Below are 13032 nucleotides of genomic sequence, written 5' to 3'. Positions count from 1 at the left end.
ATCTGGGTTGGTTCCATATCTTAGCTATAGTAAATAATGCTGCAATAAACATAGTTGTGCTGGTAGCTTTAGTGTGGTCTTGTTTGTAAACATTTGGGTAAATGCCCAAAAGTGGGATTGCTGGATCATAGGGGAGATCTATGTGAAGTCTTCTGAGGAACCTCCATACTGCTTTCCAAAGTGGTTGAACAAGTTTACATTCCCACCAACAATGAAGTAAGGTTCCTTTGTGTCCACATCCCCTCCAGCATCTGTTGTTGTTAGAGTTCTTGATTTTTGCTGTTCTAACTGGAGTGAGGTGATATCTCAATGTTGTTTTGATTTGCATTTCTTTTATGGCTAGGGATGTTGAACATTTCTTCATGTGTCTATTGGCCATCCTTGTTTCTACTTCAGAGAAGCTTCTCTTTAAGTCTTTCGCCCACTTATTTATTGGGCAGTTGATTCTTTGAGGATTTGTTGTTGGGTGGTTTAATTTTTTGAGTTCCAAGTATATTTTAGATATGAGACCCTTGTCCGTTGTATGGCTAGTAAAGATCTTCTCCCAATCGGTGGGCTTTCTATTGATCTTGCCAGCTATGTCATTTGCCCTGCAGAAGCTCTGCAATCTTATGCAATCCCATTTGTCCAACCTTTCTTTGGTTTGTTGTGCTTCCGGGTCTCTATTCAGAAAATTTCGACCTGAGCCAAGGAGACCTAGGGTTTCTCCTATTCCATCCTGTAATGTTTTCAGAGTGTCTGCTTTGAGTTCAAGGTCTTTGATCCATGTGGAGTTGATTCTGGTACAGGGTGATATATAAGGATCTAGCTTTAGTTTTCTACATGTAGTTAACCAATTTTGCCAGCACCATTTACTGAAGAGGCTGTCTTTCTTCCATTCTATTGTTTTAGCTTCCTTATCGAAGATTAGATGGCTATAGGTCTGTAGGTTCATTTCTGGGTTTTCAATTCTATTACATTGGTCCTGAGGTCTGTTCTTATGCCAATACCAAGCTGTTTTGATTACTATGGCTTTATAGTAGAGTTTGAAATTTGGTATTGATATTCCTCCAGCAGTGTTCTTTCCATTGAGGAGCGTTTTTGCTATTCGGGGTCTTTTATTGTTCCATATGAATTTTTGGATTGCCTCCTCTATTTCCTTGAAGAATGAGGGTGGAATTTTGATAGGTATCGCGTTGAATTTGTAGATAGCCTTGGGAAGTATTGCCATTTTCACGATGTTAATCTTGCCAATCCAGGAGCATGGGAGGTTTTGCCATTTTTTAAGTTCTGTGTTGATTTCCTTTTTCAAGATTTTAAAGTTTTCATCATAGAGGTCCTTCACTTCTTTGGTTAAGTTAATTCCTAGGTATTTTATTTTTTGTGGGGCTATTACAAATGGAGTTGCTTTCCTAATTTCAGCCACACTTTTCTCATTGTTGGCATATAGAAAAGCCATTGATTTTTGGGGGTTAATTTTATAACCTGCTACTTTGCCAAAGTTTTGAATCAGCTTGAGTAATTTGGGAGTGGAGTCTATGGGATTCTTTAAATACAAGATCATGTCATCTGCAAAGAGGGAGAGTTTTATTTCTTCTTTCCCTATTTGGATCCCCTTTATGTCTGCATCTTGTCTTATTGCTGTAGCTAGGCATTCTAATACTAGATTGAAGAGAAGTGGAGAGAGTGGGCATCCTTGTCTTGTTCCTGAGTTAAGAGGAAATGGCTTTAGTTTTTCACCATTGAGTATAATGCTGGCTGTAGGTTTGTCATATACAGCCTTTATTGTATTGAGGAATGTTCCATGGATTCCTAATTTTTCCAGAACCTTCATCATAAAGGGGTGTTGGATCTTGTCAAATGCTTTTTCTGCATCTATTGAGATAACCATGTGGTTCTTATTCTTGCTCCTGTTGATGTGATGAATAATATTAATTGATTTGCGTATATTGAACCAGCTTTGCATCCCTGAAATGAATCCTGTTTGATCATGGTGTATGATTTTTTGGATGAATTGTTGAAGTCGATTGGCCAAAATTTTGTTGAGAAGTTTTGCATCAATGTTCATCAAAGAAATGGGTCTATAGTTCTCTTTCTTTGATGAGTCCCTGCCTGGTTTTGGGATGAGGGTTATGATGGCTTCATAGAATGTGTTCGGTAGTGAGCTTTCTCTTTCAATTTCATTGAAGAGTTGGAGGAGTATTGGTGTGAGCTCTGCTTTGAAGGCCTTGTAAAATTCCACTGTAAAACCATCTGGTCCTGGACTTTTCTTAGCTGGGAGGTCTCTTATTGCTGTTTCTATTTCAATGCTTGATATGGGCCTGTTAAGCTGGTTTAACTCATCTTGGTTTAGTTTTGGCATGTCAATATTTGCTAGGAAAAGGTCCATTTCTGTCAAGTTCTCAAACTTATTAGCATAAAGTTTTGAGAAGTATTCCCTTATAATGTTCTGAATCTTGGTTGTTTCCATGTTGATGTTTCCATTCTCATCTCTGAGTTTATTAATTTGGGTGTGTTCTCTCCTTTTTCTGATAAGGTTTGCTAAGGGTCTGTCAATTTTGTTAAGTTTTTCGAATAACCAACTCTTTGTTTTGTTGATTCTTTCTATAGTTTTTTTGGATTCTAATTCATTTAATTCTGATTTAATTTTGATTATTTCTTTCCGTCTACTGGATTGGGGTTTATCTTGCTGCTCTTTTTCAAGGAGGTTTAGATGTGTCATTAAATTGCTAGTTTCCGATCTCTCCAATTTGTTGATGTAGGAGCTCAGAGCTATAAACTTGCCTCTGAGTACTGCCTTTGCTGTGTCCCAGAGGAGCTGGTAATTTGTGTGTTCATTTTTGTTGAATAGCATGAACATTTAAATTTCCTTTCTAATCTCTTCCATGACCCACTCATGATTCAGCAGTGTGTTGTTCAGCCTCCATGTGATGCCGGACTTTCTTTGGTGGCTTTTGGTGTTGAGTTCTAATTTTATTCCCTTGTGGTCAGAAAGAATGCAAGGTATAACTTCAATGTTTCTGAATTTAGACAAGTTTGCTTTGTGGCCTAAAATGTGGTCTATTTTAGAAAACGTTCCATGTGCTGCTCAGAAGAACGTGTATTCTGTTGCTGCTGGGTGAAATGTTCGGTAAATGTCTGTTAAGTCTAGTTGATCTATGCAGCTGTTTAGATCTGCGGTTTCTCTGTTGAGTTTTTGCCGAGTTGATCTATCTAGTGGGGAGAGTGGTGTGTTAAAATCCCCAACAATTAATGTCTTTGGATCTATATGGTATTTGAGGGAAAGTAGTGTTTCTTTGATAAATTTGGGTGCTCCATTGTTTGGCGAATAGATATTTAGAATTGTAATATCCTCCTGAAGTAGAGATCCTTTAATTAGTATGTAGCGACCTTTTTTATCTCTTCTCACTAATTTTAGTTTGAAGTCTATTTTATCTGATATTAGGATTGCAACTCCCGCCTGTTTATGAGGGCCGTTTGCTTGGTAGATTTTGTTCCAGCCTTTAACTTTGAAAATATGTTTGTTTTTACGGGCAAGATGTGACTCCTGCAGGCAGCAGATAGAGGGGTCTGGTTTTTTAATCCAACTAGACAGTCTATGTCGCTTAATTGGAGAGTTCAGTCCGTTAACGTTAAGAGATAGGACTGAGAGGTATTTGGGGGTTCCTGCCATGTTATCCACCTTCTTGGGGGCTGTGAAAACTGGGTTCTTCCTAAGGTTCTTGGATTCTCAGTTTGGGTGCAGTTTCTTGGCCTTTGTTGCGTTCTTGTTGGTTTTCTATGTGTAGGACATCTTTAAGAATCTTTTGCAGGGCTGGTTTGGTGGAGATGTATTGTTTCAATTTTTCTTTGCTCTGGAAGGTTTTTATTTGGCCTTCAGTTATGAAGGAGAGTTTAGCTGGGTACAGTATTCTTGGTTGATAGTTGTTTGTTTTCAGGGCATGGCATACGTCATTCCAGGCTCTTCTTGCTTTGATTGTCTCTGCTGAGAAATCTGAGGTAATTCTAATTGGTTTCCCTTTATAGGTGATTAACCTTTTCTCCTTGACAGCTTTAAGGATCTTTTCCTTGGTCTGGGTTGATCCTGTGTGGATTATAATGTGACGGTGGGATGTCCTATTCTGGTCTGGTCTATTTGGGGTTCTAAAAGCTTCTTGTATCTGAATAGGCCTATCTTTTTGTATGTTTGGGAAGTTCTCTGCTAGGATCCTGTTAAACAAATTTCCTAGACCATTAACTTCTGTTTCTAGGTGCTCCTCTACACCCATTATCCTTAGATTGGGCCTTCTGATGGTGTCTTCCAGGTGTTGGATAGACCTATCATATTTCTTGGACTTGTCTTGGATGGTTGTATGTTCTTTCTCTATAATATCTAGGCTGTCTTCAATCCCTGAGATTCGATCTTCTGCATGGTCTAACCTGCTGTCCAGACTCTCTACTTTGTTTTTTATCTCTTTTCCTTCTAATTGGTCAGCTTTGATGGCTTCAAGTTCTTTGTTGAAGCTCTGTTTTAGGTCTTGTATGATTTTCTTTACTTCCTTAATTTGGTGTTCAGTGTTTGTTCTCAAATCACTTAGTTGATTGGTTATGGTTTCTTTGGACTCCCATTCCTTCTGTTGGGTTCCATTCAGCATTCCCTTTGTGGTCTCCCTGACTTCCTTCAGCTCTTTGTTAATGGATTCCATGAATGTCTTTAGTGATCTTTGTGTATTCTCTACCTGGTCTCTTAATTCGTGAATTACTCTTTGATTAGTTTCCTCCCTTCTGTGGGATTCCTGCAGTTCTCTTTGAGTGTTCTCTGCCTGCTCACGCCATTCCTCCCTTTCTCTTTGAGTATTCTCAAGTTGTTCACACAAATCCTGTATCAGTTTTTGAGAAGCTTCCTCACGCTTATGATATTCCTGTATAAACTTCTGGGATGCCTCCTCTCTCTCCCTATCACGCTCATACAGAGTCCTTTGTACATTGTCAAACTTCTCATTTATCATGTTTGCTATTAGTGTTTGTAGAGCTATTTGGGAACTCTCCTCTGGATTATTCTTTATCTGTTCTAATCCCTGATTATCAAGGTTGGGAATTGAGATACCCGAATTTGCCATTTTTCTTGTGTTTTTCCGGCTTACTCGGCCCATTTGAGATAAAGATTGCACCAGTTTTGTGCTAGAACACTATCTTAAGGCAACCATCAACCAAAGTTTGCATTTGTACAGTCAATAGTCTACAGATACAATCTAGTTCAACAGATACGTCTATTCAACATCAAACGACTATATGTTAAAGGACTTCGAACCGCAGAAAAGAATTTGGAAAACCAGAAATTATTAGGATTAGGGAGAGATGTGGGTAAAAAATAGGAATAGATTGGTGTGGGGAGGCACAGGGAGAGTTAACTATGTCCTAATCACAGTGCAGGAAATGAGTTGGGTAGGATGCAAGTAGAGAGAGAGAGAAAAAGAAGAGACGGAAAGGGGAATAAAGAGAGACCAGAAAAAGAATAGAAACGTAAAAATTAATGTTATTATAGAGGTTAAAAGACCGTCTATTTAGAGAGGAATGTGAATATGTTCAGAGAAGGGGAGGGACATAGAGGAGATGTGAAAAGCTTTAAGGATGGGATCGGGAGAAGAAAAGATTAGAAGTTCAGTAGAGCTAGATAAAAAACAAAAAGATAATTAAGAAAGAAAGAAAAAGAGAAAGAAGACAAGAAAAGAAAGGAAAACTCTTATTCACGTATTCCTAAAATAAAAATTATAAGATGAGAAAAAAAAAAGGTTACTGGAAAACAATTATTTTTTCAGAAGAGGCAAAAATTAAAGATTAATAAAAGTTTTAGAAGGGAAAAAAATTTATATGTATATATATATATATAAGGTAACAAAAAACAAAAAACAAGCAAAAAAAAAAGAAAAGAAGAAGAAAAAAAGAAAAAAAAAAAGAAAAAGAAAAAAAAAAAAAAGAAAAAAAAAGTCTTTTGATTTTTTTTTTTTTGGGGGGGGGGAGGAGTGGGAAGAATCCTGTATCTCCCTTTTGTCTGCAACCAGTCTCTTGTTGGAGTCTCTGGTCAGCTTGAGGTCCTGTGGCTTGATTGGTTTCTTAAGTCGGTTGGTTGGAAGAGGCAGAAAAATGCTCTGCTTTACCCAAGATTTTGAGATCCCCCTCCCAGGTTAGTTTTCTGGGAGGGTGGTCTGCTTTGAGAGTCACAAAAGAGGGGGATGTAGTGATGAGGCTCGGTTCTGGGTAGAGTTGAGGCCTTTCAATAAACAGTAGCTTTTCCCTGGGGCTATTTTGTGATAAGGCTCACAGCGCCCAGCCTGGAGCCATTCTCAGGGTTTCTGTTTTTCAATTGATTGTCGAGGCTGCTAGAGGGAGGGGCAGCCTCTAGCTCTGGTTACCCAGTGAAGCAAGCCACTCCGATGGCTGGCGCCTGAGCTGGGTGACTTTTCCCTGGATGGAGCTGAGTCTGGCAGGTCACTTCGCCGTTAAGTTCTTGTGACCTGCTAGATAACTCATTTTATTCCAAGGCCTGAGCTGGAGCTAGCAGCTCCTCCGAACTTTGTCGGTATCCAAGATGGAGATCACCGGTGCTGGGGGGGGAGGGGTGGCCTTCCCTCCTCTGCTCCCTGAGGAGTGAGGATGTCGGGCTTGTACTCACGCCGAGTCTTGGATCCTGGGTCGTCTCTGGTCTGCAAACAGCAGGATGAAGATGTTCGCTCCTTGTCGGTTCTTGTTGGTGTTGAGTAGAATCCGCTCCTCCGCTGCGTCTGGCTCCTTCGTCCCCGACTCTCTGTGTCTCAGGTATGTCTCCGCGGCGGTGGTCGCCGCCGCCGCAGCCCCGCCGCCGGAGCGGCAGCTGCTGCGTTTCCTTGGCTTCCCCTCTGTTGTCTAACTCTCTGTCCTGTGATGACTCACTTGGTGTGATTCTCTGGCTTAGGACTGTTCACTGGAACTCTAAAACTCCTTTCTATGCGAGAGCTTGTTCAGATTCCAGCTTCTCCTCCGCCATCTTCCCGGAACTCTTGTCAGTCGTTTCTTAAAAGCCTCTTTCGGCATTTGATTTAATGAGTGGTGGCATTTCTGCCCACCTGAAGAGAATCAAAGGAGGTTGAAAGGAGGAGGACAGGGGCCCTTGGCTATCAAGATGCACTGCTGCAGGGAGGAGGGACATTTATGTGGCCCCTTCCCTTACCTCTCCCCTCTCTCTTGCAAGTAGGTGTTATAGAACAACTAGAGAAAGGTTCCAGCTCTGGGAATCATATCTGCCATCATGTCACCAAATGTGCATTTACAATATGTTTCAGCGAGTTTAGCAATCTGACTACCCTCATCCCCAGTCAAAAACCCATTCTGATATGCTTAAACCTGCCAGGCTGCATTCTTAGGTTAGGCCATGACTCATTCTTGGCATTTGGTATAGAAGCAGCTGGGTACCAGCCTCCCTCCTTACTGAAATAATGTTACTGATAATAATCTCAACTCAGATCTCTTAAGTCAAATATTAGGCCAAAAGCACTTTCTTTTTGTTTTTCTCTTTCCTTCATCCCTCCCTCCTTTCCTTTCCTTTCCTTTCCTTTCCTTTCCTTTCCTTTCCTTTCCTTTCCTTTCCTTTCCTTTCCTTTCCTTTCCTTTCCTTTCCTTTTTCTTTTTCCTTTCCTTTCCTTTTCCTTTTTCCTTTCCTTTCCTTTCCTTTCCTTTTTCTTTTTCCTTTCCTTTCCTTTCATTTGCGTCAGTACTGAGACTTCAACTCAGGGCTTTTTTACACATACTGATGATTTACCATTGGAGATGAAGATTGACACAATTTATGGATCTCAGCTTCTTGACTGGCTTTGATTATAGCCATGAGTCACTGGTACTTGGCTAATGCACTTTTAATGTACTTTCTTATCCAGTCCACACAGTCATTCTGTGAAGTAATTGCTACCCTCAGCCTAATACTGAGGCTTAGTGATGATCATTTGCCCAAGTTGGCACTGCTGATAAATGGCACAGTCAAGGCTGGAGTTAAGTCTGACTCCCAGGTCCATAGCCCTAACAAGTAGAGTTGGATTTCTGTATCCATGGTTTCTGTATTCCGATATTTAACAACTATGGAGTGAAGATATTTAGGGAAAAAATTACATCTGTACTGCATGTGTATTAACTTTTTTCTTTTTCCTTGTCATTCCTCTCTAAACAGCACAGCATAACTAATATTTGTGTAACATTTACATTGTATAGCACTGTGAGTAATCTAGAGAGAATTTAGAGTATGTTGGATTATATATGTAGGTTACATGCAACTACTATACCACTTATATAAGGTGATTTGAGTATCTATGGATTTTGGTATTCGCAAGGGTACAGGAACCAACCCCTTAAGGATACCAAGGGGTGATAATACAGTCTCCTGCCCCTTATTAAAAACCTAGTCTGCTTTTTGAAACCTGAGCTCACCACCCAGCTCAGGGTCAAGGAAATGTGTATTAGTCAGCTCTCTGTTATTGTAGTACATACCTGAGACAAATCAACTTAAAAAAGAGAAGGTTCATTTTAATTCATTTGGAAAGTTTCAGTTCTTGCTGAATGCCCTGTTACTCTGGGCCTGTGGTTGTGTAATATGTCAGCGTCAGAGGGCATAGCAGAGGAAGTTGATTTCCTCTTGGCAGCTAGGAAGCAAGGACAAAGAGTTGAAGAGGTCAGGTTCCCATAATTCCCTTCAAGGCACACTCCCAATGTCCTGAGATCTTCTATTAAGCCTTATCTCTTAAAGATTCCACCATCTCTCAATGTGCCATTAGCTGGGAACCAAGTCTTTAACACATGGACCTTTGAGGACACATATTTAAACCACAGTACCAAATCAAGGATGAAAAGTTTTCCTCTTGTTCTTCTCATTATTAACATATCTTACCCATTTGGAAATTGCAACTGGTTTCAAGGTTCCCTTTTTTAGAAATGTAGACAGTGTCAGAGAGAAAGAAGCAGAATTGGCCTTAGAGAGAGTAGATGATCTGGAAAGGGAGAGAGAAAGCCATTCACTCAGATCCAATCCACAACAAATGGAAATTCCTTAGTTTTCCATTGGGTTTTACTTGACTTTAGTCATGAGATAATGAGGCTTAGTGAGTACTAGAGAGATGGAGGAGATGAAGGAAGTTTTAAACTTAGGAGAAGTGAATAGGTTTTTTTTTGGTGCCTAAATGCATCTCTCAGTGAAAATCAGCTTTTGAACAGAGGGCAGGACACAGAAAGCAAACTCCAGCTTCACAGTTGAGCAAGGTTTTTTTTTTTTGTCCTCGTGATCTTTAGACCCACCATGGGAACCCTGTTTCTTCCCAAGTTTGTATCTGTCTCTGCCATATGATGCATGTCAGGCATCTGTGTTGATCTGCCATCCACTCAACACACTGGGTAACTCTGTTCCAATCCTTTCCTGTTCCTCTCACCAGTCACTTCCTCCTGCTTCACTCCTCCTTGCAGTTGAGAAAAAGAAGGAGGAAGGGCCAAGTGGTTGGAGAGCAAGACTCCTAGATAGACATCTTCTTCCTCCTAGCATTCCTCCTTCCTGAGTTCGGCAAATGGGCATCAAGAAGCTCACATCTCATGAACAATGTTTTGAAGCGTATCCCTGCTCCTCCAGTCATTCTCTTGCCAAAGTCAGCTAGAGTCTGACTCAGGGGATCAACGCTTGGACTGTATAGTATGTTCATTAGCTGAGATGCATGAAGCTGGGAACTCAGTGAGAACAGGAGCTTCCCTACTGGTTTCCTGCTTCTTTCCTCCTCTTTCCAGCATGTATTGTGCCCAAATCTAGCAGAGTGATGCTTTTAAAACTCATGTCAGGTCATGCTGCATATCTGTTCTACACCAGCCACTTAGAATGAATTCCAAACTTCTTACCATGATCCAACAAAGTCTGGCCCCCACTTTTCTCACCATTCTTCCTCCCTCCCATCTTCCCTCCCTTCCCTCCAAACCGCTGACATTTGCTTCTTGCTGCATCTCTGAGAAAACAGGATGCAATGGTCATACCTACATCTTCCTATTAACTCTTCCCTGTGTCTGGCGTGCTCTCTGCTAGACCTATGGATTGGCCCCTGGCCTACTTCAGGTGCTCCTTCAGGGCATCGTGGATCTTCCTTGATCATCCTAAGTAAAATGCCACCCCACTCCCATTTCTCTTCCCACTCTCAAGTAATTTTTCTTTTTCTTTTTCTTTTTTTTGGTCAGGTCGTTGGCCTGAACTTGGCCTGGGCGCTGTCCCTCAGCTCTTCCGCTCAAGGCTAGCGCTCTACCACTTGAGCCACAGCGCCACTTCCAGCTTTTGTCTTTTTGCTTATGTGGTGCTGAGGAATCGAACCCAGGGCCTCAGGCATGCAAGGCAAGCGCTCCTTTCCAGCCCTTACTTTTCTTTATGATATTTACCAGTCAGATGTAGTATGCATTTACTTATTTATTGTTCATCTGTTCTCCACTAGCCTAGCAAGAGCAGTGATATTGTCTGCTTCTGTTATATCACAAGAGCCTAGGATAGTGCTAGCCACATAATAGGTGATCAATAAGATGTATTATTCTCATGAGGAAATCAGTGGTGACTAGATGATTTAGAGGCCACTAAATACCTCCAATGTTCTCCCTGTACCAAACATTTACATATCTCATAATTCTATCCTAATGAAAACCTGTCAAAAAAAGGCCACACTATCTTTCTATCTCTGTACCCATGCCATTTACATGGGACCTTGTAACTTCTTTTACAAAGTGAGGGTTGTCATCTCTTGAGCTAAACTTGTTCTTGCTCTGTCCCATGGGCTTTACCAAAGATGGAACCATTACAGACTTGAGAAGTACTTGGACAATGAAATGCTGCTACTCTTGAAACCCTAGACCATCATGTGACCAAGTCTTGTCTAACCTGTAGCATAAGAAGGTTCATTGCTCCCAGTACCCCAGCTGGCAACCAGCTAACACTTAGAAATAAGGGCGTTGACTTTAGACACATTACTTTGCCCAGATGAGATCAGCAGAACTCATTCTAGAATGACCCAATGGAACTAACCCTCACTTGTTGATATACAGAATTGGGACTTAAATGATGATTTCTTTTAAAAAACTAACTTTGGAGTGTTTATTTATGTCAAAAGCAGAAGTCAAGCAATAAAAGGAAGGACTTTTAGCTTGTTTTAGTGGATGCTCATTTAAAACTCTATATTTCTGTAAATGAGGTGAAGTCCAGTAGGGTAGTGTTATTGCTGCCAGGCCATGGAAAGATATATCTACACTTTAATTGGTCTTTTCCATATGAACAGTTGAAGATATTTTTAATTAGCATCAAGCCTTTTCATGATGAGATAGCAAGATCCTTATTTCCTTTGGAGTAAGGCTGTCCCAAGGGAATGGAGGTACCTGTGGAATACAGTAACACAGCAGTGGTTGGTGCAACATCTATTTGTGGGGGTCACTTAAAAATGATAGGTCCCATGGTTTCCCTTATTTGCATAACTAGTTTATGTCTGAGACAAACAGAAACGGTCAGATAAGTGGATGCTAGGTGAAATGAACCCCAAGATAAGGACTCAAATGGTTTTTCTTTCTTGCTATTGTTTCTTAAGTATTTTTAAGATGATTTCTTTGTTGCTTTGTATGTTCCTTCCCCGTGATATAACCCCTGTTTTCATTGTATTTGATGTTAGTATAATTTGTAGAGGGGAAGGGAAAAAAGAAATTGTTTAAATAGGGATACAGGTGGACCCATTGAAACAATGAGATGTACCAGACATTATGTTGAAAAACAAACTTTACAACTTTGGCTGGGGGGGGGAGAGGGGGAAGATGGGAGGGCAGGGATGGTAAGGGGAAACAAAGGAGGAGGCAACAATGCTTGATAAGAAATGCACTCATTGCCTTGCTCATGTAATTGTAACCCCTCTGTACGGTATTTTCACAATAAAATAAACTTAAAAAATTCTGCAGCCGTGTAGAAAAAAAAGACTTGGAAAAAATTATATTAAGTGAAGTAAGCCAGGCCCAAAGAAACCTAGGTCCCATGGTTTCCCATATTTGCAATAACTAGTATATGTCTGAGACAAGCAGAAATGGTCAGATAAGTTGATGTTAGGTGAAATGAACCCCCAAATAAGGACTCAAATGTTTTTTCTTTCTTGCTATTGTTTCTAACATGTTTATAAGATGATTTCTTTGTTCCTTGGTATAACCCCTGTTTTCACTGTATTTGATGTTGGTATAATTTGTAGAGGGGAAGGGGGAAAAAAAGCAATTGTTTAAATAGGGATACAGGTGGATCCATTGCAACAATGAGATGTACAAAATGCTATGTTGAAAAACAAACTTTCCAACTTTGGCCGGGGTAGTGGTGGTGGTGGTGGTGGTGAGGTGATGGGGGGGGGGAAGGAATTGGAAGGGAGGGGAAAGGGGAGATGGGAAGGAATGATAAGGGGAAATAAAGGAGGAGGCAACAATGTTTGATAAGAAATGTACTCATTACCTTGCTCATGTAATTGTAACCCCTCTGTACTGTATTTTCACAATTAAAAACAAACAAAAAAAGAAAAAGAAAAGAAACACTGCTCATACAATATTACTGCTATGGCTGAATATTATCTATCTATCTATCTACCTACCTACCTATCTATGCCAGTTCTGTCTTCTGATCTCAGCCTAAGCACTGTCTCTGAGCTTTTTTTGATCAAGGCTACCACTCTACCACTTGAGCCACAACTCCATTTCTGCCCTTTTTTGGTGCTTAATTAAGGTAAGAGTCTCATGAACTTTCCTGCCCTTGGCTGGCTTCAAACCATGTTCCTCAGATCTCAGCCTCCTGAGTAGGTAGGATAACAGGTGTGAGCCAGTGGTGCTGGTTGGTATGGATTGAATACATTTTTAGTAAGTCTTTTGTTTTTGTATCTAGAAACTTCAAATTATTTATGAAAAATATGAACATGTCCCAGTTTTTAAGAGGGGATATTAGAACTTATCATCAGAGTGGAATGTGCTCATTCACAAAGCTGCCAGTAGGGGGAATGCTGAATGGGAGAATTTGGTTAAGAATCTGTG

The sequence above is a fragment of the Dipodomys merriami genome, unplaced genomic scaffold (assembly GCF_024711535.1).
Source record: "Dipodomys merriami isolate MVZ:Mamm:240054 unplaced genomic scaffold, mDipMer1.0.p SCAF_12, whole genome shotgun sequence".
Taxonomy (NCBI): Eukaryota; Metazoa; Chordata; class Mammalia; order Rodentia; family Heteromyidae; genus Dipodomys; species Dipodomys merriami.
The sequence above is the reverse complement of the archived record's forward strand: the minus strand, read 5'-3'. Positions refer to the sequence as shown.